Below are 25,073 nucleotides of genomic sequence, written 5' to 3' on the forward strand. Positions count from 1 at the left end.
ACCCCTCATGGGTCCGAAAGGGTTGCGAAGCCTCTCCGAACACCGTCTCGTTAGGTGCCACCCTCCTCCCGCTCCCTCAGCGCCTGAGAAAGAAGCCTGCGGTAGCTCCGAAAGGCCACACAGGAGGCTGGGAAGTTTTGGGCCTGGAAATGAGACTAAGCACCGGCGGATCTCCCTGTCGAAGATAGGTAGATGGGAACGGAAGAGGTTGGGGTGCTCCAGGGGATGATCGACCACGACCCAGGTCAGGACCTCGATAAAGGACCGTCCCCGAGCTCCATTCCGTGCCGGCTCCAGGGTGCACTGAACACCATCTGCGATTTCGGATGAACAGGATGCTGACCATGTCCCCGGCTTGATCCTCCTGGGGAACTTTCGCCTCCCGCCGATAGGCAGGGAGACAGTACCGTCTGAAAAGAGCTGGGTTCGGATGCAGCAAGGGTGATTCCTGTGTAGCGAGGGAGCGAGGGTCAAGTCGGAGGGCAGATATGGTGTCGCGAAGATAGAAAAAAGTGTAGCGGAAGGATGTGAACCTGTCTATCAGATCGATTGCGACAAAGTGGCAGGTGTGCCTCTTGCGCGTAACAAGCGCTGTCTCCGCGCGGGCTTTACAATATCCGTATTTTTCGTCTCGGGTGGGTTCGTAGCTCCCACGCTAAATTGCCCAGAGTGTCCCATTACATAACATGACTCAGTATAAGGGGTTCATTATACTACTCCGTGCGCTCGTTACAGGAGCAGTGTGATGTGGTCATAGAGACGGGGTTGAAGATCGCCGAGACCAGTTGAGGAAAGGGAGTTCCCGGATACGTCAGCGAGATTGCACAGGTTGCTTGTTTCGGAATGAAACCGCTGTAATCCCAGAATGCCCTGCAGGAAGGAAAGTCGTCTCATCGCTCAGTGCATTCAGGAACAGTGTTCTCTGACTCACTCTTCCCTACCTCATCCCAGTCTCTCTCTGCCTCTCAACCCCCAGTGTCTATTTCCCTCCGCAAGTCTTTGAACCTCCCGTCTATGTATCCACCAGTCTCTCCAAACCCCCGGTCACCGTTACCTAACCCTACCTCTCTCTTCCCAGATTCACTCCCCAATCCCTGTGTCTCCCTCCCATAAATTGTTCTCCCTTTCCGCCGTCACTCCTCCCCTACCCCCCACTCCCACCACGTCTCAGGCTCTCCCCTTCCAAATTCACTTCCAATCTCCCTCCTGACACTGATCTTTCCCCATCCCCACCCTCCCTCTCCCTGGTGTTACTCTAACCTCTTGGTCTCTCTCTACTTTACCGCTTTCTCTCCCAAGTTTCTCCTCCATCTTTCTACCCTAGATCAATCATAAAATTCTCCCCCTACCCCGATCCCACTCTGTCTCCCTCCGGTTCCCTCTCCCTCTACTCTCTCCACTCTCCGAGATTCTCGGCTCTGTGTGTGTGTGTCTCTCTCTCGTCCTTCTCTTCTCAGACTCTCGCCGCCGTCTCTCTACATTCCCCAGTCTGTTTTTCCTCCCACGCATCTCTCTCAGTTTCTCCACCCCGTCTCTCCAAAATCCCGGCTCTCTCTCTCTCTCTCTCTCTCTCTCTCTACACACGCCAAACCCTCTCCCTCCTCCGTACGTTCTCTCCGCCATTCTGTTTCTCATCCAGTGACTCCTTAGGCCTCCTGTCTCTCTGCATAATATCTCTTTCCCATCTCCCTCTCCCTCCGCGTTTCTCACTCATTTTCCCGGCTATCCCCCTCCCGCTTTTAACCGACACCAAACTCTCGACTCCGATCTCTCTCCCCATCTGAAACTTTACCCCAATCCCAGATCTCTTTACACATACCAGATCCCTCAACTTCCCGGGCGTCTCTCCCCGTGGTCTTTCTCTACCCTTCACTTTCTCTCGCTACCTCACCAGTCTCTGCCCCCGTTTCTTTCTCCCCAGTCTGCCTCTCCCGTCTCTCTGGCCAGCATCGACTCCTTTCCCGGGTAATAACTTTTCTCTTCATTGACTGTTCAGGGAGTGTCAGGGGTTTTAGTGGGGTGCATACAGTTAGATCGCATGTGAGCCTACGAGTTTTTAGTTGAAATAACAAATGTTACTTGTTGGTAAAAAAAACGATTCCCTGTGCCTCACTGATCATTATTACAAGTGGCGATTCTTGTAACAGTGGCGTCCATCATTAAAGTTTCCCACCAACAGGACAGGCCCTCGACACAGCGTTACCATCGGGTGGGAGATACAGAAGCCTGGAAGCTCAGGCTCAGCGATGCAGAAACAGCTTCTTTCCCTCCGCCACCTGGAACTCAGTATATTTTCTCTACATTTATTTATCCTGTATTTCGGTGTACAGTACTGCTGCCATGAAGTTAACAAATTTCATGATCTATGCGTGTGATATTAAATCTGGTTCTGGTTCTTATTCAGATGTGTGGGAGGGGGTGTTGATCTGTTTGATTGAACTTAAAATTAGTTGAAAGGCTATCGGACCCCTGTGAGACGAAGGACACTTGCTGTAATGCTCTCTACTAGTGCACCATATCTTACTATTTACGTCCAGTCGATTAATTATTTAAAGCAACAACGCCTTGTTTTTCCAGACTACTCTCAATCTCCGTGATAATACTGCAGGAGAATTTAACAACAATAGGCCATAAATATCAGTGATAGCCGCTGGATGATACCTATAGCTTTGTTTGGAAGGGACCCCTCAAGTGCTACCTAATGAGGAGTTGCCCTCGATGTTCAGACTAAGCTAATCATGGGGTGTGAAGGGATGTATCTGGACAAACAGGAGCATTAGCGATAGTCAGTCTGGGCCAGTGCATTGTAAGTCATGTCTGTCTAATCTTACAGAGCTTTACGAGGTAGTTACCAGAAATGGCGTTGAAGGCAAGGCAGCGGTGGCCGTCTACTGGGAGTAAATCAAGAATTTGTCAAGGTTCCGTATGGGAGGATGCTCGAGATGGTTTAGTCGCTTGGCTTTCACAATGAAGTAGTAAATTGGATTCGCCATTGGCTATGTTGGGGACAGTAGAGTGTGGTAATAGATGGTTGTCTCTCTGACTGGGGACCTGTGACGAGTGGAGTGCCGCACGGATCGTTGTTGTGTCCATTGTTTGTGATCTATAGCAACGATCTGGATAATAATGTCGGTAACTGGATTTGCCGATGACGACGACAATACCGGTGTGGAGGACATCGAGGAAAAATACCGAAGCATGCAACGGGGTCTGGTCCAGTTGAAGACATCGGCTGAAAATGGAGAAACGGATTTAAAGCAGACAACTGTTAGTTGTTGCATTTTGGGAGGACCAACCAGGGTTGGTCTGACACAATGAGACATAGGGCACTGAGGAGTACGATAGGACAAACGAATCTGAAAATGCAGATCCGTTATTCAATGAAAGTCGCTGCACAGTTAGACAGTGTCATTAAAAAACGGTTTTTCGCACATTGGCCTTCACAGACCAAAATATTGTGTACATGAGTTGGGATGTTATGTTGATGTTGTTTTAAGACTTTATTGCGGCCTAATTTGGAAAATAAAATGTGAACAGTTTTGCTGAACTATTGCATAACGATTTGATTGAGGTATACAACATGATGAGGCGTATGGGGAGTGTAAATGCAAGCGGGCTTTCTCCACTGATTTCGGGCGAGAATACAACTATAGATCATGGGTGAAGGGTGAAATGTGAAATGTTTAAGGGAAACATGATGGGAAACTACTTGACCCAGAGGGTCGTCAGAGTGTAGACAGTGCTGCCAACGCAAATGGTAATTGAGATTTCGATGTCAACGTTTAAGAGGTGATTGGATAAGTACAGAGATGAGAGAGAGAGATGGATGGCAACGGTCCGGGTACAGTTCGATGGAAGTAGGTGGTTTAAATATTTTCACACTCTCCTGACGGGCTGGAGACCCTGTTTCTGTGCAGTGGTTTCCTGTGGCTGTCTGACTGCAAGTCTAGGTTAGAACTTTAGTGTTTCAAAGCACCGACCAATCGTTGATACCTTTCAATCCTTCTGTCCTTGCACACACTGAAGCTTGAAGACTGAGTAAAATGGATGGTTATAGCATTAGAAGATGGAAGTGCAGGTGTGAGCTAATAAAGGGAGTATACAGGAAAATACCTTCACTCCTTCGGTAAGGCTATAAAGACAATAGTTCTCGGCTGGAGATGGATGTGACATTGGCTCCAGTACGGTGAACAAATCTGATGCTTCAGCGGTGGAAATGGGGATGACTGGCCCCAATAGTATACAGCAAAGTGGTCATTTAATACGAATCCTATCCTTGGTCAGAAATTGGAGGTGAGAAATCCTGGCAGTCGTTGGATGCTTGGAGTTGTGGAGGTGTCATATCTTAATTGTGTTGAATATTAATTCGTGCACTATACATCACTTTTTGCGTCTCTTTGTCTTAGAGTCGAAGGGCTTTATTAAATGTATTATTGCAATTACAGATGTTTGTTAACGGTTGAACAAAGAAGAGCATGCTGTTTTCTGCGATATTTTAAATATATGAATGCATTGCGGATTTAATACATTGCACAAGGTGTGGAGATAAGCGTGTTCAATTGAAAGAGAAAGAGGAAAATTATGGCCATGAATAACTTTATGGGAGTCGTGTGTTTCTTTAGTTCGTGTTGCGGGGATGTTTGAACTAATCATCTTTTTCACTGTACATGTGGCAGAAATATTGTGTCTCCTTGCGAGAAGTGATTTCCAGGAACTGATGCGAAATTCGGAGGCTGCGTATCTTTCTGAAATTCTATAAAGTGTTAGTGTATGTGAGCCTCAGCTCCCCATATCTCACTCTCCTAAGTTCTTTAGAATACGTGCTGAGGCCTTTTGCTTTGGCAGTTGTTTATTCTGTATTCTCCAATTGCCTGCGATGGTTCGGAAGGGCGACAAGTCTGAGCCCGGATGTTGCCTTGCTCGCGCTGCGTTTTCAGTTTGTGTCGTTTTGTATGTTTCATTTATTATTGATTTCAGAGGGAGACACGGACTCCACACCGGTCATGTGGATTCAGGGTTACATGGATCGAAATATTAGCGTATCTACACCCGATACGAATAAACAACATTTCAGAGATAAATTGGCGCGTACTTGAACTGGGAATTTGGAATTGGCATTTTGGAAGGTTGCTTATTTTAATGAGCAGAAAAAGCTGCTGCTGAACACTTTGAAATGCTGGTTTTAAGTTGTAGGGTTCCATTGGAAAAGATTGTTTTGAGGTCGTTGTAGCATCTTCCCCGTTATATGTAAATGGCAGGTCAGTTTAGATAACGTGGCGGTGCAGTCAGTAGCTCAGAGATTTGCTTAGATCCTTAGCCCTAATCATATAAGTTATTCAGCTGCTGCTGGGTGGTCGGGTTAAATCGGTCATTTCCCTCAGCCCTACTTCTTGAAGCATTGTAACTGCAGAGTCCAAATAGAGTTGTAAAGTGTACCAGAATTTCAACCCTCCGTGCGGACAGGGCTGCCCGCTGTCTTCCAGCCAGAATTCACTCTACCAACTATATAATCTGCCTTCTGTTAGGAAACCAATTCTGAATCAATACAGCCAGATTTCCCCAGATCCCATGCCTCTTGACTTTCTGAATGAGTCTACTGTGGGGAACTGATCAAGCGCCTGACCAAAATTAATACACCTACATCCACTGTCCTGATTCATCTGTTGGTTTTGTTTTCACTTTTTCAGATAATTAAATCTGTCTAATAAAGGACAGCATGCTCCTCAGAAAGCCTTGTTGACTCTCCTTAGCCAGAGTACGTTTCTCCAAATGCTCATAAATGCCGTCTGCAATCATCTTCTCCAATAGTTTGACTCATTGGTCTGTAATTCCAAGCAGTGTCCTTATTAACTTTCGTCAACAAAAAAAATAACATTTCCCATCCTTCAATTTTCTTGTTCTACTTCCGTGCCCACCGAAGACTCAAATATCCTGTCCAGAAGCTTAGCAATACCTTTGCTCGCTTTCCCAAATTACCTGGACTATATCCCTTCTGGGAACTGGGTAATCACCTATCATAATATTTTCCAAATTTCCAGCGCATCCTCTTGCTTAGCATACCTGCCTGTTCACCCTATGTTCACATTCATGAATGTATTCAGTGAGGAGCTTCACTGCCTCCTTGAACTACAGACACAAGTTTTCCTCTTTCACCTCTCATTTACCCACAATCTCTCTAGTCATCCTCCCGTTCTTCACTTACCTGAGTGCAACTCGCCAAGGCATTCTCAAGTCCCTTTCTACCTCTTCTAATTCCATTGTTAAGTTCTTTCCTGTGTACATTGTAACTCCCCAAAGCCCTAACTTATCCTTTGTTCCTAAACATTAAGTACTTTTCTTTCTTCTTTTTGACGATTTGTTCCAATTTTCTTCTCATCCAGGGTTACTTTACTCTGTCATCCTTTCCCTGCATCAGTGAGACAAGCCTATACTGAACCCCATGTGACTGCTCCCTAAACAATTTCCACATATCTATTACGTATTTGCCTGCGTACATTTTTTCCCAATGTACGTTCTCAAGTTCCTGCCAGGTAGCACCATTCATCGCAGACCCCCCAGTTAAATACATCCCATGCTCCGTGGTCCTATTCCCGTGCAAGACAAATATCGGGGAGTTCTGCCATATCGCTCTGAAATGCTGACTCACGGAGAGATCTGTCACCTGATCCGTTTCCTTTTTAAATATTAGATCCGGTCTGGACTGTTCACTAGTCTGCCTCTCTTCTTATAGTGACATGAATCCTTCCTGGACACAACTGGGAAATTATGTCATACCTAAACCTTTTATCCTGGGGAGGTGCCGAAGTATATTAGGGAAGTTTCAGCTGCCCATGTCGACATATAGAAAATGCCCAAGCTCCGCTTCCGGATCGGTTCCAGATTGTTTCCGTTGCGTTTGTTTTTGTTAATCTGGTGGGCGGCTGTATAGAATACTCCAAATGAGGCGATCTCTCCCTTTATGTTTCTGTGTTAGTCTCACAGTCTATTAACAAATGAAAGCTTTATGTTGTTCTCCCTTTCTGTAGCTGCTATACTATCCCTGATTTGCCATCGTACTCCCTTTACACACTTTTACCGGACCCTGCCTGAAACACGGAAAGTCCTGAAGCCATTCCTGCCCTTTTGACAGTCGAGTGTCTGTGATAGTTTGGAAGATACTTCAACCAACGTAAGAATCACGCCAGCAGCATTGAATGTTTGTATTGCTACTTTTCAGAACTGTATGAAGTCAGCAATCTTCCGCCAATTCTTCAATTTCCGGATAACCAGGCATATGATTATTTGAATTTATGACATATTTGTCATTGTAAAAAGGCTTTATTTGAAAACTCCGCTGAATGTGTCATTAGACGCGGGTGTTATCTGCACAGATGGCCAGTTAATGTAAACACATATGTCATTACATTCCTCAGCACTTCTCTGAATTTCCTCGGTGTCACTGTAGAGATGCAAGTATTGGTGCACATGCTGAGTGTTTGCAAAATGAACCCAAATTGCTGTAGGATGTATACCGGGGAACACAAATATCTGTCTTGATAAAATTAGTTTTGTGCTTGCCATTTCAGGGAACGGGCTACAGAGAGCATCCAAAATAATATGATATTAGCTGATATAGAAAACAACAAAATAATCGATTTTCTGCGGTTTTCCGCCTCGGCATCTTTCTGATTGTCGCTGCTGTGCCGAAGCCTTCTGCGGACTCTATTTGCCACAATGATAAGTCTTACGGTTAACCCGTTAAATACCAGGATTAAGCCGATTGGTAGCAATGGTTTTAAAATACTCCCCAGTAATGCGTATCCTCTCCACACGGGTGAAGTAGCGTATTCACGTGTGCGGGTGCACCGCCACGGCGTGTTGTCAATGATGACGTAAGGTTCAAGGGCAAGGTAAATCGGGACAGATTTTCCGCAGCTCAGTATAACCACGGTCACGATAACCACCGTTGCTCTTCACTCCGTGCAGTATCGTTCCCGCAGCTTTTGGCAACATCCTGCGATGAAGCGATCGAAGGTAAAACTGACCGTAAACCAAATAGAACAGTCGGTCTTTACAACCCGAAATATAAGTGTCAGAGCGCATACAGGAGTGATGAGAAGGGATGTGGAATAAATGTAGATATTGTTGGTCTGTTCCACTAAAGCAACAACGACATCAACCATCAGATCCGCTGTTGCCATTCCAACCAGGTAACGGGTGATGCATTTGGAGATTCCGCATTTACCCCGAGAAAGGTTCACAATCGTCGTTAGGTTAACTGCAAGAAATTTGGAAACAAAATAGAAATATGGTCAGCTCCCTGAATGCCCCGATTCTACCGATGCTATGGAGGGTATGGTCTGTTTGGAAGTGGAAAGCGAAAACCCAGTGTGTGCGGTCTCCGTCGCTGCGCTCCGGCTGGAGGACAATGACGGATGTGAGTGTCCGTGGATTGGCGACCTTCCCACAGCTTAGAGCGAGGAATCCGAGTTCCACGACTCAAGTCCTGGCGAGCAGTTGATCACTCCTGTAAGCAACACCATTTCCATTATTACAGGTGAAATAGCTGAAGGGATTGTTTGTAGCGGTGACAAAGTGGATTCAAGGAGATATAAAGCACGAGTTCCCATTTCCTGACTTACAGAAGAACAGCCCTACATGTCGAAAATAGACTGGACCGTCATTTAAATAAGCTGCCAAGTTGTTATAAGGTCGAAGTGTCTGCACTGATAGAGACTCGGACCTAGAAAAGCAGAGCCCAACGTCACTTCAGAAAGCCAAACGAGGTGAAATTATGAAACAGTGACAATATTGGCACCAACTTAATTGACAAAAGAAGAAACACTGTGATTGAAGTATGGAAGATAGAAGTAAAACCATTAGATGCCTGTTTCCTCCTTTCCTGAAACACGTTACAGCCGATGGCAGCATTTGTGCTCAGTAACAGTGTGGATACCGCAGCAGAGTGACAGCAAGACTACGGTACCGTACGTAAAGTAACCAGCTCCGGCATCTTACCGGGGACACCAACCGCTATAAGTGTGGGAGAGTAAACGGCTGCGAGGCAGTAAATCGTCGAATATCCCATATTCCGTCAGAAGCAGCGTTCAGTTGTACGGAACGTTTCAGCTGCTCAGATGGACTGCTGATCGGTTTAGCAGACTTTTATTGCGGTGAGAGCAATTCCACTGAGGCAATTAGCGTCAGAGACATTAGTGAAAAACTGCATAAACACTTACGTTAAACCACTTTTACGCACTGTTCCCGTGTCTTGAATTTGACTCCTCAAGGGATATTGCAATCTATTTACTTTAAAACAAAATATGATGCAAATTTTCCATGTTACTTTCCATTATACCTGGCTTCAGCTATTTAAATAGTATATGTTCATATCTGTGCTGCTTTTAAATTAGGCATTTATATTGAAGTCGATTTATTTTGTAACACTTCACGGAGAACATTCGCTTCTGAAATTGAGGGAAGAAGTTTGTTCTGGCAAGTGAACTGGAGAACACTTCTTTATTAAAGGGGAACATTCGTTCATTCTTCTCTTTCATTCGTTCCATTCATTCCGGGCGCTTTGATTGTTGGAAATCATAGTGACAGCTGACATATGTCACAATAAAATACACTGCACATATTCCTCCAAACACTTTAAAAGATCCACAGCGATATTCCAGAGATCTGTGATCAAAAAGGGAACGCGTCCTCGGGAGATAAGCGAGGGCTGCAGTCGGTTTGAAGAGCAATGTTTTCCAGCGCACACATGGGCCGTTTGGCAGGAACCCGACCACTTCCAGTCAATGGCTTGACCACCCCATACCCTTGACGTGCGATGCAGTCTATTTAACTTTAAAGTTATTCTCAAAACTGCCACAATTCTACCGCTATTTCTCCATCCATTCTCTGTTCGAACAAAAGTAGGAAGGGAAATCTGTGAACTATCCCAGGCTGTTCTATTATTTGCCATTAAGTTTTCTTTCTTTTCTCCTGATTTACTTTCAAGTATATTGCCTTTTGAGCGTCACTATAAATATGTGCAGAACAGCGGATGGGTTCCAGCTCACCTTTCAATCACACTTCTTCCTGCTCCTGCAGTGCAACACTCCGTCCCTGTTGTGGTTCTCGTACCGATGAGCGGCCCTCCGCTTACTGGAGAGAGTCTCATCACTCTCTTTCCATTGTGGAACTCTAACAAATGTGCCGCCCTCGGTTGACTCGAGAGTGTCACCTCTGCCTTCAAGTTCATCCTTCCAAAGTGACTCACTCCGTAAAGTTCCGGTTTGAACTCCCTCTGCAACTTCGCAGCGCTGCTCTGCGTCCTGTTTTAATCTGTGGCTACATTCTCTACTATCCATAATTCCACGAACTTCCACATCAATGCAAATACAATAACCCACCGTTTCACTTCCTTGTTCACATCATCTTAAAGCACAAAAATCCGGGGGCTCAGAGCAAATCTCTGCAGGACTCGACTGGCACCAGAATCCAGAGAGAAAACGGTCCATCCCAACTATCCTCTGCATCACAGAATTAAAGCAGGCCTGTGAGACATTATCTGCCACTCTCAAAGCCATACTAATTCTCCAAAATCAAGTAATGCTTCTCCAAATTCTCGTAAATCCTGTTTCTAAGAATGTTCTCTGATAATCTGCCCATCACTGATGTAGGACTCACCGCTTCCCGCAGTCTCCCAGGGTTTCTCCCTACCACACAAACTGACTTATCTATCCTAAAGTTTTTATTTTTCAGAAGTTCCAGTGCATCCTCTCTTTTAACCTCAATATGTCGTCGTACATCGGCCCGTTTAACGCTCTCCTCACAAATGTCCGTCTGACTGGAGAATACTGAACTTGGCGGGCAGGATTAAGGAAAACGCCAAGCAATTCTACAGGTATGTGAAGTGCTATGGTGTTAGGCAGCAAGGAATATAGAATTTTAGTCAGTATTATACAAACAAACATATAACATTTATTAAACCCTGCTCAGCGATAGTGAAAAATAAACAAACGACTAACTTAAACGGAAGTCAGCAGCTATACGGCAATTTAACCAACCATCAAACTCTGGAATACTTCTTAAAGTGGTAAATGCGAACACGGTCTTAAAATTGAAAATTCGAAAGTCCAAGAGTTTACACAGTCAATTAGGAGAGACTTTCCTGAAGTAAAGATCTCCTCGAAGACCTGACGTTACTGCTGGTCGCAGTAGGAACCTGCCTTATCCATAGGATTCACGACGACAGAAATAAAACGGGTTCAAGGAACTGACCTTTTCCTCTGGAGAATAGACACCACACAACCTTCTTTCTTTTAGAACCATAGAAAACCATAGAAAAACTACAGCACAGGGTCAGGCCTTTTGGCCCTTATTGGGTATGCCGAACCATTTTCTGCCTAGTCCCACTGACCTGCACACGGACCATATCCTTTCATACACCTCCCATCCATGTATCTGTCCAATTTATTCCTAAATGTTAAGAAAGAACCCGCATTTACCACCTCGTCTGGCAGCTCATTCCATACTCCCACCACTCTCTGTGTGAAGATGCCCCCCCAATGTTCCCTTTAAACTTCCCCCCCTCACCCTTAACCCATGTCCTCCGTTTTTTTTCTCCCCTTGCCTCAGTGGAAAAAGCCTGCTTGCATTCACTCTTATCTATACCCATCATAATTTTATATACTTCTATCAAATCTCCCCTCATTCTTCTACGCTCCAGGGAATAAAGTCCTAACCTATTCAATCTTTCTCTGTAACTGAGTTTCTCAAGTCCCGGCAACATCCTTGTAAACCTTTTCTGCATTCTTTCAACCTTATTTATATCCTTCCTGTAATTTGGTGACCAAAACTGAACACGATATTCCAGATTCGGCCTCACCAATGCCTTATACAACCTCATCATAACATTTCAGCTCTTATACTCAATACTTTGATTAATAAAGGCCAATGTACCAAAAGCTCTCTTTACGACCCTATCTACCTGTGACGCCACTTTTAGGGAATTTTGTATCTGTATTCCCCGATCCCTCTGTTCTACTGCACTCCTCAGTGCCTTACTATTAACCCTGTATATTCTACCTTTGTTTGTCCTTCCAACGTGCAATACCCCACACTTGTTTGTTTTAAACTCCATCTGCCATTTTTCCAGCTGGTCCAAGTCCTTCTGCACGTTCTGAAAAACCTTCCTCACTGTCTACTACACCTCCAATCTTTGTATCATCGGCAAATTTGCTGATCCAATTTCCCACATTACCATCCAGATCATTGATATAGATAACAAATAACAATGGACCCAACACTGATCCCTGTGGCACACCACTAGTCACAGGTCTCCACTCGGAGAAGCAATTCTCTACTACCACTCTGAGGCTTCTTCCGTTGGGCCAATGTCTAATCCAATTTACCAGCTCTTCATGTATACCTAGCGACTGCATTTTCCTAACTAATCTCCCATGCGGGACCTTGACAAAGGCCTTACTGAGGTCCATGTAGACAATATCCACTGCCTTCCCTTCATCCACTTTCCTGGTAATCTCCTGAAAAACTCCAATAGATTGTTCAAACATGACTACCAAGCACAAAGCCATGTTGACGCTCCCTAATAAGTCCCTGTCTATCCAAATGCTTGTAGATTCTGTCTCTTAGTACTCCCTCCAATAACTTACCTACTACCGATGTTAAACTTACCCACCTATAATTTCGCGGATTACTTTTTGATCCTTTTTAAAACAACGGAAGAACATGAGCGACTCCCCAATCCTCCGGCACCTCACCTGTAGACAGCGACATTTTAAATATTTCTGCCAGGGACCATGCAATTTCAACACTAGTCTCCTTCAAGGTCCGAGGGAACACCCTGTCAGGTCCTGGGGATTTATCCATTTTAATTTTCCTTAAGACAACAAGCACCTCCTCCTTTTCAATCTGTACAGTTTCCATGATGTCACTCCTTGTTTCCCTTAGTTCCAGAGACTTCATGCCCGTTTCCTTAGTAAATACAGACGTAAAAAAAAAGCTATTTAAGATCTCCCCCATTTCCTTTGGTTCCGCACATAGCCAACCACTCTGATCTTCAAGAGGACCAATTTTATCCCTAACAATCCTTTTACTCTTAATATACCTGTAAAAGCACTTTGGATTATCCTTCACTTTCACTGCCAAGGCAACCTCATGTCTTCTTTTAGCCCTCCTGGTTTCTTTCTTAAGTATTTTCTTGCACTTATGCTCCTCAAGCACCTTATTTACTCCCTATTTCCTATACATGTCAAATAACTCCCTCTTCTTCTTTATCAGAGTTGCAATATCCCTTGAGAACCAAGGTTCCTTATTCCTATTCACTTTGCCTTTAATCCTGACAGGAACATACAAGCTCTGCACTCTTAAAATTTCCCCTTTGAAGGCTTCCCACCTACCAATCACATCTTTGCCAGAGAACAACCTGTCCCAATCCATGCTTTTTAGATCCTTTCTCATTTCTTCAAATTTGGCCTTCTTCCAGTTCAGAACCTCAACCCCAGGACCAGATCTATCCTTGTCCATGATCAAATTGAAACTAATGGTGTTATGATCACTGGAACCAAAGTGCTCCCCTACACAGACTTCTGTCACTTGTCCTAACTCATTTCCTAACAGGAGATCCAATATTGCATCCCCTCTAGTTGGTCCCTCTATATATTGATTTAGAAAACTTTCCTGAACATATTTTACAAACTCCAAACCATCTAGACCCCTAACAGTATGGCAGTCCCAATCAATGTATGGAAAATTAAAATCCCCTACCACCACAACTTTATGTTTCCTGCAGTTGCCTGCTATCTGTCTGCAGATTTGCTCTTCCAAGTCTCATTGACTATTGGGTGGTCTGTAATACAATCCCACTAATGTGGCCATACCTTTCCTGTTTCTCAGCTCCACCCATAAGGACTCAGTAGACAAGCCCTCTAATCTGTCCTGCCTGAGCACTGCTGTAATATTTTCCCTAACAAGCAATGCTACTCCCCCACCTTTCATTCCTCTGCCTCAATCACATCTGAAACATTGGAACCCTGGAATATTAAGCTGCCAGTCCTGCCCCTCCTGTAGCCAAGTTTCACTAATTGCTACGACATCATAATTCCATGTGTCAATCCACATCCTCAACTCAACCGCCTTCCCCGCAATACTCCTAGCATTGAAATATATACACCTCAGAAGATTTTTACAACCACTCACAACCTTTCTATCAGCGGATTTGCTTAAACTTTCAACATCATTTATTTTCACCCCATCCACACTGTGAGCTCTGGCACTCTGGTTCCCATCCCCCCTGCAAATCTAGTTTAAAGCCTCCCCAATAGCACTAACAAACCTCCCTGAAACGATATTGGTCCCCCTGTAGTTCAAGTGTAACCCGTCTCTCTTGTGCAGGTCCCACCTGCCCCAGAAGAGGTCCCAATGATCCTGCAATCTGAAACCCTGCCCCCTACACCAGTTCCTCAGCCACTTGTTCCTCCTCCAGAGCATCTTATTCCTACCCTCACTGGCACCTGGCACAGGTAGCAATCCTGAGATTACCACCCTTGAGGTCCTGCTTTTCAACTTCCTACCAAGCTCTCTATACTCACTCTCCAGGACCTCCTCACTCTTTCTTGCTATGTCATTGGTACCAATGTGCATCACGACATCTGGCTGATCACTCTCCCATTTCAGAATGTCATGCAATCGATCACAGACATCCTTGACCCTGGCACCTGGGAGGCAACAAACCATCCTGGATTCTCTGTCACGACCACAGAACCTCCTATCTGCACCTCTAACTATCGAGTCCCCTATCACTACCGCTCTCCTCTTTCCCCCCCTCCCTTCTGCACTGTAGAGCCAGACTCAGTGCCAGAGATCCAGCTGCTGCAGCTAGTCCCAGGTAAGTCAGCCCCCCCCTAACAGTATCCAATGCGGTATACTTGTTGTTGAGGGGAATGGCCACAGGGGAACGCTGCTCTGCCTGCCCTTTCCCCTTCCCTCGCCTGACAGTGACCCAATTTCCTGTCCTCTGCTCCTTTGGCGTAACTACCTCCCTGTAGCTACGATCTATAATATCCGCATTCTCCCGAATGATCCGCAGGTCATCGATCTCCCTCGGTATCTATTTCAGGCACCTTAAAACTATGCCCCTCGTGTTCATTATTTCAGCCCTGGGAAAAAAACCTCTGGCTATCCACACGGTCAATGCCCCTCATCATCCTATACACCTAAAAAAGGCTCTAAACATAAACAAAGAAATTATACATTGCTTTGAGGATTTGTTAGAAGTATACACAATTATGAGGGTATAGATAGGGTAAGTGCAAGCAACTTTTTCCACTGAGGTTGGGTGGGACGACAACCAGATGTCCTGGGTAAGTAGGGAAGGAGAAACTTAACAGGAACAAGTGGAAAAGTTCTTTACTGAAATGGGCGTTGGAGTGAGGAATGAGATGCCAGCACAAGTGGTGAATATAAGCTTGGTTTCACCATTTAAAAGAAGTTTGATAGGTACCTGGATGGTAGGGGTATGGAGGGCAATGGTCCCAGTGCAGGTAGTTGCATTAGACAGCTTAAATGTATTTTCAGCATTGACTAGATGGGCCAGATAACCTGTTTCCATACTGAACCATGTTTCTCTGTTTCTGTGACAGAGAAGCTGGCCAAACTTGTTCAGAAGGGAAAAGGTAGGAGTAACAATGGAGCAGCAATGGCTGGAGTTTCTGGGAGCAATTCGGGAGCTAAGTGATAGATACATCCCAAAGAAGTGAAAGCATTGGATGGGCAGGAGGAGACAACTGTGGCTGAAATGAGAAGCCAAAGCCAATATAAAGGCCAAAGAGAGGGCAAAATATAGAGCAAAAACTATTGAGAAGCTTTTAGAAACCAACAGCAGACGACTAAAAAAAAAGTCAGATGAGCTCGGGGGTGTAATTATGATATTGTAGTCGTTAATAAGTCTTGGTAGCACTCAAAATTCTGAGGCATTTAGAGGAACAAAATATCCCAGGCCTCAATATCTCTTGAAAACCAAAGTTCCCTGCACCAGTTACCTTTCAACTTTTATTTTTGGAGGCACATACAAACTCTACACACTCAAAATTTCACCTCTTAAGGCCTCCCACTTACTAAGTACTCCTTTGCCAGAAAACAGCCTGTCCCAACCCACACTTGTCAGATCGTTTCTGGTACCATCAAAATTGACCTTTCTCCAATTTAGAATCTCAACCCATGGTCCAGACCTCAGTTTTTTCATTTTTTTTTTACTTTGAATCTTATGGAATTATGATCACTAATTTCTGTCACCAGCCCTGGATCATTTCCTAACAGCTTATTGCACTCTTTTACGTCAGGAATTCTACGTACTAATTAAGGGCACATTTGTCAAACTCTACCCCATCTAGTCCTTTAACAGTACGGGAGTCTCAGTCAATATATGGAAACTTAAAATCACTTAATGAATTAAGCTTTGTTTCATGGCATGGTCTGCAAACTCTTCACAAATTTGTTCCTCTAAACCTTTCTGAATGTTGGGTGCAACCAAGTCCTAATAATGGCGACAATATCATAATTCCCTGTCCTCAGCTCATCTGGCTTTCCTACAATGTGATATATACAGCTCAGCACATTCATCGCACCATGCTCAGCCATTTGATTGCTGACTCTCTCTGTGTCCTGAACAACATCTGACTGGTGTCAAGAAAACAAATTCTCTCTGATTGTCACAACAACAAAGGAGCTGATTGTGGACAACAGGAGGAATGGAGACAGTCTAACCCCTACTGACATCAATGGATCTGGGGTTGAAAGGGTGAACAGCTTACAGTTCCTCAGCATAAACATCACCAAGGATCTCACATGGTCTGTACTTACCGGCTGTGTTGTGAAAAGAGCACAGCAGCAGCTCTTTCATATCAGTCGGTTGAAGAAGTCTGGGATGGGGCCCCAAATCCTAAGAACTTTCTACAGGGACACAATTGAGAGCATCCTGCCTGGTATGGGAACTGTACTTCCCTTAATCGCAGGAACCTGCAGAGAGTGGTGCGGACAGCCCAGAGCACCTGCAGATGTGAACCTCCCACTATTCAGGACATTTACAGTGACAGGTGTGTAAAAAGGGCCCAAAAGATATTGGCGACCCCATTCACCACAACCACAAACTGTTCCTGCTGCTACCATCCAGGAAACGGTACCACAGCAAAGGACCAACAGGCTCTGGGGCATCATCTTCTACCAGGCCATCAGACTGATTAATTCATGCTGATACAAATGCATTTCTATGTTATATTGACTGACAGATGTATGAACTATCTATTATAAATTACTATAAATTACACATTGCACATTTAGATGGAGATGTAACGTAAAGATTTCTACTCCTCGTGTATATGAAGGATGTATGTGATAAAGTCAATTCAATTCAATTCACCATCTCCACTCTCTGTTCTGTCATTCTGGCTCCCATTCTCCCTGCAACCTATTTTAACCACATCACCCCTCCCCCACACACTGGCACTAGCAAGCCTTACCACTAGGATATTAGTCCCCTCTTGTTCTGTTGCCCTAACTAGATAATCCCCCCAACAATTTGTAAAGAGGCCCACTTGTTGTTGTGGGGGTCGGCCACAAGAGTACTCTGTGATGGCTACTGAACCTCATTCCCCTTCCTGACTCTCACCCAGTTTCCTGTGTCCTGCACCTTAGGTGTAACTCACCTTTCTTCATGTCATGTCTATCAACCCCTCCATCTTCTGGATGATCCAGAATTCATCCATTTCAAGTTCCAGTTCCTTCAAGTGCAGGGTTACAAGCTGTAGCTGGATACACATCTTGTAGATAGGAGAGAAGGGCAGGAACGCAAGTCTAAAGTTCGAACTGATAAGGAAACAAGGGATCCCGAACCCATGTCTGGCATACCGAACCTGTTTGAGGACGATAACCGTGATGAGGAGTGGGCACCCACCGTACCCGTCCCCCCACCCCAGCTTACCAGGGGCTAAGTGCACCCAGTGCCCCTGAACCCCAATCCTCCCAGTACTCAGGTACGGTGGCCGCTCAGGTAAAACAGTGGCGGCAGGGGAGGGGAGGCACTCTATACCCTGAGATCCAGAAAGGGAATACCGAGGATTATTCCGAGACAGGGAGGGAAGAATCCAATAAAACCGCAGAGTTAATGGCTCCACAAAGACCATTGCCCACCCGAATGCTGCCCAATCCACGAGCAGGAGGAGGGACAGCCCTCAGTGATTCCTGTGTACGCACCCTGGAAGCCTCAAGAAATGATAATGATCATGAATCAGGCCCCAGATAGAAAAGAAAAACCAGCACAGTTTGCTCAGTATGTCCGCAGTACTAAACAAATGTTTAATGCAACCCTGCAAGATTTATTCAGTCTCTGCTGCATGATTCTCTCAGCTGATGAGGGGTGGAAATGGAAGGCCAAATTGAAACACCACACCTATCAGGAGTTACAGACGGAACATCATAATGGGAATGAACAGACAGACCAGATTATTCAAGCCTTGGAAGGGCTCTCCAGCAACCTGTAAACATCATTAAAGTACTTGAATGCAAACCTGAGCCTGGAGAATTGGGACCAGAGTATTGGGAGCAAATTGTGGGCTGCTATGGCACTTTCTCAGGAGACCAAGCCTTTAATGATGGGAATTTGTCCCCCCCAGTTTAATGCCTTACTGCTCCAATGCTTACCAACTAAGTTAGCCAACATGATTAAAACAAGTAATATGGATTGGCCTGACTATGAACAAAATCGAATGCGATGAGCTTTGACATATTACTGGGACCCGGCTTTTGAATCCCGACGAACCCCGAAGGGAAGTAATATCAAAGGTGAATATGTTCAGCGGGAAGAACGACACAAGCAGGCTATATCTGGGGATCAGAAATGGGAACCAAAGCACGCAACGCATGTACTCACGTGCAGGTGGAATTCCAGGGGAACCAGTGTGATGTTTCATTTACAGCCACCACCAGACTGGGGTGTAATCTCGCAGGGGGAGACTTGCTATGTACCTTGGGAGTCGAGATTCTATGCTCAGACAAGGGTACGACCCTGGGACCAGTGAACAACCGGCAGTTTCCCCAGTTACCGACCCCCCCAGTGGTGGGCACTTAACCTGGACTCCACTGCATTTGAACCCCTTCTGCCAGCGGTTGACTCTCGTGTGACTCTGTGCTATGAGCCTACGGGGTGCTCAGCTGAGGAAAGCCAATATTATACACTCCTCGAGGGACAGAAGTTCCCAGTCACGGTGATTGGAGAGGTGAAAGGAAGAGAGAGCAGTGCATTTCTGGCCAAAGTTCCAGATTTCCTTTGGCGACAGACAGGACTGGTGGTTCCCCATACCACCGTTAGGGTTTGCCCTGGATTCAAGCCAAAGAGCCTAGGGTTCCTTGCCTACACCTTGATGAAACAAGCCTCCAACACAGAGGGAGACTGGCAAGACTTGCTGGTGGGCCAACTCCAATACTGGAAGGAGTCTGAGGTGAAGACGGGACATCTGGTAAGACATTCTTTTAATATTGACCGAACCCAAGATGTTGTTCCCCATCTCTGGGCAATTTGAAGCCATGAAGTCGGCCGTACCACTGCCCCACTGTCCGGATCACCGTGAAAGAAGGACAGACTCTCCCATCCCTTCTGCAATACCCACTCAAGCCCAAGGCAACATTGGGTTCTCTCCAGCTGACGTTCTCAGTCCTTTGGCAGGTTCACTTGTTGCTGTTCCCTCATCTTCAGCTGTGGTTCGCTTACAGTTATGGGCTTTTCCTCCAATAAACCTCTCACCGCAGGTCTAACTTTAACATGAAAGATAATGAAGCACGTTAACAATGCAAAGGAGAACAAAACAATTCTGTTCAATGTTCCTAAAAATAAAACTCACTGAAATTTAAGCATTGAAGACAAATGTAATGCTGTCAGTGAACAAATCTGTAAATATCGCTGACACGTCATAAAACCTGATAAGGGATAGGAAGGAGTCATCGTTCAGTCATGGTAAGACATGAGATGTAGGAGCAGAATTAGATGATTCGATCCATCGAGTCTGCTCCACCATTCAACCATGGCTGATTTTTATTCCAACACCATATTCTTGCCTTCCTCCTGTAACCCTGAAGCTACCTAGCAATCACAAATATATTAATCTCTGCCACAAATATACACAAATGACAGCCTCAACCACACTCTGTGGCAACAAATTCAACAAATAAGCCACCCTTTACTTAAGATATTCTCCTCAGATCAATTTTATGGGGAAGCTTCTTTATTCTGAGACTGTGCTCTCAGATCCCAGGCTCTCTGTCTAATGGAAACATCCTCTCCATGTCCACTGTATCCAGGCTTTTCAACATTTGGTAGGTTTACTTAAACAAGCACCACCCCCACCCCCACCATCTCTCTGAACTCCATTCAGCACAGGCCCAGAACCACTGACTAACAGACAGGTGACAGTGAGGGGGAATTTCCAAACATGGTTTGAACTCTGAACCCCTGGATCCAATTCTACCTTTCCAAACATTTAATCACAGCCTCTCCCTGTGAGGGATGGAATGTGACCTTACTCTCTCCTCAGATTAGCAATCATTGCTTCCAAAGGATCTCCAGAAACAAACATCTGATCCCAAACCAGAAATACTCACTCATAAATCCAAGCAGTTTGATCCCCAAATCCATTTTACCTTCGTGAAAATCTGTGATAGGGTCACGCAGCTGAACATGCCACTTACCAACCCCAGAATCCTCGCACATCGTCCCCACATTAGGAATTTCCCCACAACCAATGTCCAGCAACCTGAGACTTCTGAATCATTGTGGAAGGAGGAACATTCAGCCTCATCTACAGAAGTACTGACTTGGGTCAAATCCCAAATACTAACAGTTCCATATGCCTGGAGTCTGCATCCCAGGATTACAGCCCAAGCACCAATTTCCCCAGGACTCCCTTGTTGCCGGTAACATGCTGCAGTGTGTTGGCCATTCAGAGTTCAAAAACTAACACTCCTGCATCAACCTGTGGTAGAACGGGAACCTGATAATCGTCTGACTGGGCCAGATATTGGGCTGGAAAACCTGGGTGTGGGTCTCCAGCAGCTAAAATGAACACATTTTATCATTATCTTATTGTTAAATGAGATTTTGCCTAGCACAATTGGCCATTACATTTTCTGTAGGCTAACAGGATTAACAGGCTTTTCATTTCAAATTGAAATTAAGTGCTGGAAACTCGGTACATCAGATTGGGGGTGTGGAAAGAGTAAATGTGGAAAACTGAGTATCAGAACTGATGTTGCACGATCTGCAGAACACTTCCAGCATTTTCTCTTTTTACTTTAAATGACGCACAACTATTGACTGATCACAAGATGTTTGTGATGGCCTGAATAATGTTGAACAAATATAATGACCACATTCATTAATTTTCTCTTCATTCCAACACAGAGTTAACACAGTCAATGCTCACAACATCCTCCCCACCCCGCTATCAATCTGTTCCATCTGGTCCCAAGGCCACTAACTCTCAATGAGGGGAAGTGACCAGAGTGCTGTAAAAATGTGCACCACTCCCTGCAGATCTTGCGGCTGCTCCTGGCAACCGGGAAATTGCCTCTCCAAAAAAGACCAAAACAGGAAATAACAGACTCAACTTTAAATGTGGAGAGTCTTCTGTTATCAAAGATTAACATAGCGACCATTTGGTAACTTTGAAACTAAAATTGTGGTGACTGTCTTTATCCTTCCTCATTCTGCATTAAATAAATCCCCTGGTCATTCCAGGTAACAAACACAAATCACTCAGTGAGGCAAAACACTTCACAGTGAAGGCAACAGTAGAAGAGAGATTGTTGATTTATAATCATTGGTAGGATACAGGCTGGACAGAGGCTGAACAAGATGATTGATACATATCATTGAGGTGGTGGGATACAGGCTGGACAGAAGTTGAACGAGATGATTGATATACTGGCATATCATTGAGGTGGTGGGATACAGGCTGGACAGAGGTTGAACAACATGGGCAGGGGATGAGCAGATAGAACCAAATGGGAGAAGAGATCAAGGACGATCACTGATAGTCCTCCAGCAATATACAGATACTGAATTAACACTACATACTACCATGAATGAAAATGACAAAAACAGAACAGCAACTTTGGCATTTACCCTTCTCCCCTAACCAACTTTTATCAACACAGCATGGAAAGTATTCCAAGGTTCGGTGTGAAGGTCTCACAACCCGGACCCACCCCGGCAGGTTTTGTCCAGGAAGCGGGGTGAGACCGCGATTTCGGGAAAGTTAACGGGACTCACTGCCGAACATCGCTCGGGACCGACTCAATACTCACCGCATGGATCTTGTCGCTCTCGCTCCGCAGAAAATGATCCGTCCATCCGGCTGCCCGCCCGAGGGGGCGAGGACCCTCACCCGATCCGGATCCCGCAGACGATCAGCCGCTCCGGACAAAGACGGGAAAAAACATCGCCGGCAGTCCCGGGACTGCGAGCATGCGCAATGTGCATATTGCGTCATCAGAGAGGGGGCGGGGCCTCGGATACAAACCTGCAGATGCTGCCGATCTGCGATAAAACGGGATCACGTGACGGCAGAGGGTCTCCCACGTGACCCGGTGACTGCCTGACCCACCGGCCACATTTCCCTCATTATTTCACATTCACAACTCTCCCCTCTCAACCGCATGTTTCTGCCGGATTTCCATCATGGAATTAATTTCCATCTTCTGCAGCCCCGTGTTGCCCCAGCCACTCACCTCCCACCCCTGTCACTATTTCCACCTTTCCACCTCCCCCTCACCTGGATCCACCTCTCACTCCCCAGCTCTTGCCCCATCCCCACCCCTCACCTCTTTTCTCGGACTATTTCCCGTCCACTCTCAGTCCAGAGGGAGGGTCTCGGCCCGAAATGTTGACGGTCCATTTCCCTCCACAGATGCTGCCCGACCCACTGAGTTCCTCCGGCAGTTTGTTCTTTGGTCTGTATAACCCGTGTTAGTGTGGGGAGCGGGATTTTACACCATATTCCCGGTACAATCTCAACAAAACACAAATAATTGTCACTTTGCCCGGACCATTGGCCCCGCTTGCAGGGCAACAGTCTGCCAGTGTTTGCCCCCCAATGTGGTGAATCGCCACCACCGTGGGCTCAGACATTTCCACAGATGAGCCCCTCCTGTCCCCACCGGGACAAACATCCTGTCCGCCCCCTCTCTCACCGTCTTCATCCTCTCCCTCCCCGGGGAACCGGCATCAAACCGACGGGCCGAGCGGTCTCCTCCTACCTCTCAGCGATACATCAGACTCCGGCCGCAGGAGACGCTTCACAAACGCCCCAACTTCCCTCGGAGGGAAATGGAAATAAATCAGAAAGCGGACATTTACTTTGGGATTTTGTTCCGCTCTGATGGAGGAGTTGACGGTGGGGACGACGGAGTCAGCGAGGGTAACGCCCTCTCGGCTGGTCCGCCTCCGCGACTGGCTGTAACCGGTGATTGACATCGCTTCGCACCAATGGGAATAGCGCAGCGCCTGAATCCTCTGTTGACAGCGGTGGGGGAGGGACTGGTCACGTGATTAGTAGCCCAGCCGTTAAACCGGTAAAGCTCGTGCTCACCAGCGCGTGGGTGACGTAAGACACCGCGCAAGTGAGGGCAGATCCCGGTGTGGGGGGGGGCATGTGTGACGTCAGGCGCGTGGGTGCGCGTGTGTGACGTCACCTGTGGGAGAGCACTCGTGTTTAAAAGCACCTCAATGGACATTTCTTCTGATTTCAGCTGGACAACAACATTAATCACGGGTTTCATCATTGAATCCAGTGTTGTGAGATGTAAAGTTCCTGTTATGTGTCCGGCTGTGCCGTGTTGTTGGTGGAGTGGGCAGCGTGGTGTTTGTCTCGATTCGGGTCACAACACCAGAATTGCCAGCGGGGTCCACACACAGTGTATTAGTGACCAGAAAACCTCCCGTCCCTGCAGTCTCTGTCTCCTGGTAAACTCAACACCCTGACAATGTGGACCATAGACACCCCTTCCTCTCAGAGTCAGGGAATCATTCAGACAGCTGATCAAAGAGAGGAATTATATTTATTGGTCATTAAAGTTCACCCAGATTCGTTTGGACGGATTTGATGTGGAGTTCGGGGGTCACAGTGAAAGGGCCGGACGGCCGAACTCTCCTCGTTGTCCAAACATCCTTCCAGGTGAGATTTTGATCTTTGCTCCATTATCTCTCTTGGGTAATCTTCGTAAAAGCGGAGATCAGTTTCCATAAATCTAAAAACTCTCTGTTTTCTTGCCTGTCGCATTATTTGATCTTTAATTTTAAAGTGATGAAAGCAAACCAGAACAGATCTTGGTTTATGAGAATCCTTCAATTTCGAAGTAAATGCCTTGTGTGCCCTTTCTATAGCAGGCGGCTTTGATAGAATGGTAGGAAATAAAGTGTGGAAAAGCTTACCAAAGTAAGCAGTTAAATCTCCATCTTCAGCTCCTTCCTGCAGCCCAACAGTTCGTATATTCTTTCGGCGAGCCCTAGTTTCCAGGTCTATAATCTTATTTTGTTATCTTTGCAAATGAGTTGTAGCTTCAGGCAACTTCTGCTTAGTTATCTTCAATTCCTCTTCATGTGTAATAACTTGAGTTTCCAGGTCTTTATGTTTTCCCAGAAATGACTTCATTTCATTACTATTCTTTTCCAGTGGATCTTTAAATCATCCATTCTGATTCTTAATTGAATTCAGTGTCCGAACGATATCTTCAGCCCACGATGGCATTTCATCAGATCTTTGCTTTTGCACCTTTCCTTTCCCATTACCTTTATCACTAGGTTCAGGTAAATTCTTCCCACTTTTTGTAGACATAGACATATTGTTTCCCCCTCAAGAATCAGCAAATAAAAATTTTAAATTCAAAGTTTAAACTAGGCGAAGAGAAAGAAAACTAAGAGCAGCACAAAATTACTGCTGCTTCATTTGCAGACGGGGCGGTCCTCGCCTGCAGGAAATTCATGCAGGTGTACAGGATGATGAGAGGCATTGGTCGTGTGGAGAGGCTTTTTCCCA

General features: G+C 45.7%; 1 long non-coding RNA gene across 1 annotated transcript; it reads right to left on the reverse strand.

Annotated features, from left to right (window-relative positions):
* Positions 1-7,297: 7,297 nt before the first annotated feature.
* On the reverse strand, positions 7,298-22,590 carry LOC140206762 (uncharacterized). The gene is made up of 2 exons (XR_011888382.1): positions 22,345-22,590; positions 7,298-8,257 (listed from the first exon to the last, which is right to left on the reverse strand). It is a non-coding gene; the product is annotated as an uncharacterized lncRNA (long non-coding RNA).
* Between the last annotated feature and the right edge of the window lie 2,483 nt (positions 22,591-25,073).

This window comes from Mobula birostris, chromosome 13 (assembly GCF_030028105.1).
Source record: "Mobula birostris isolate sMobBir1 chromosome 13, sMobBir1.hap1, whole genome shotgun sequence".
In the NCBI taxonomy this organism is placed as follows: Eukaryota; Metazoa; Chordata; class Chondrichthyes; order Myliobatiformes; family Myliobatidae; genus Mobula; species Mobula birostris.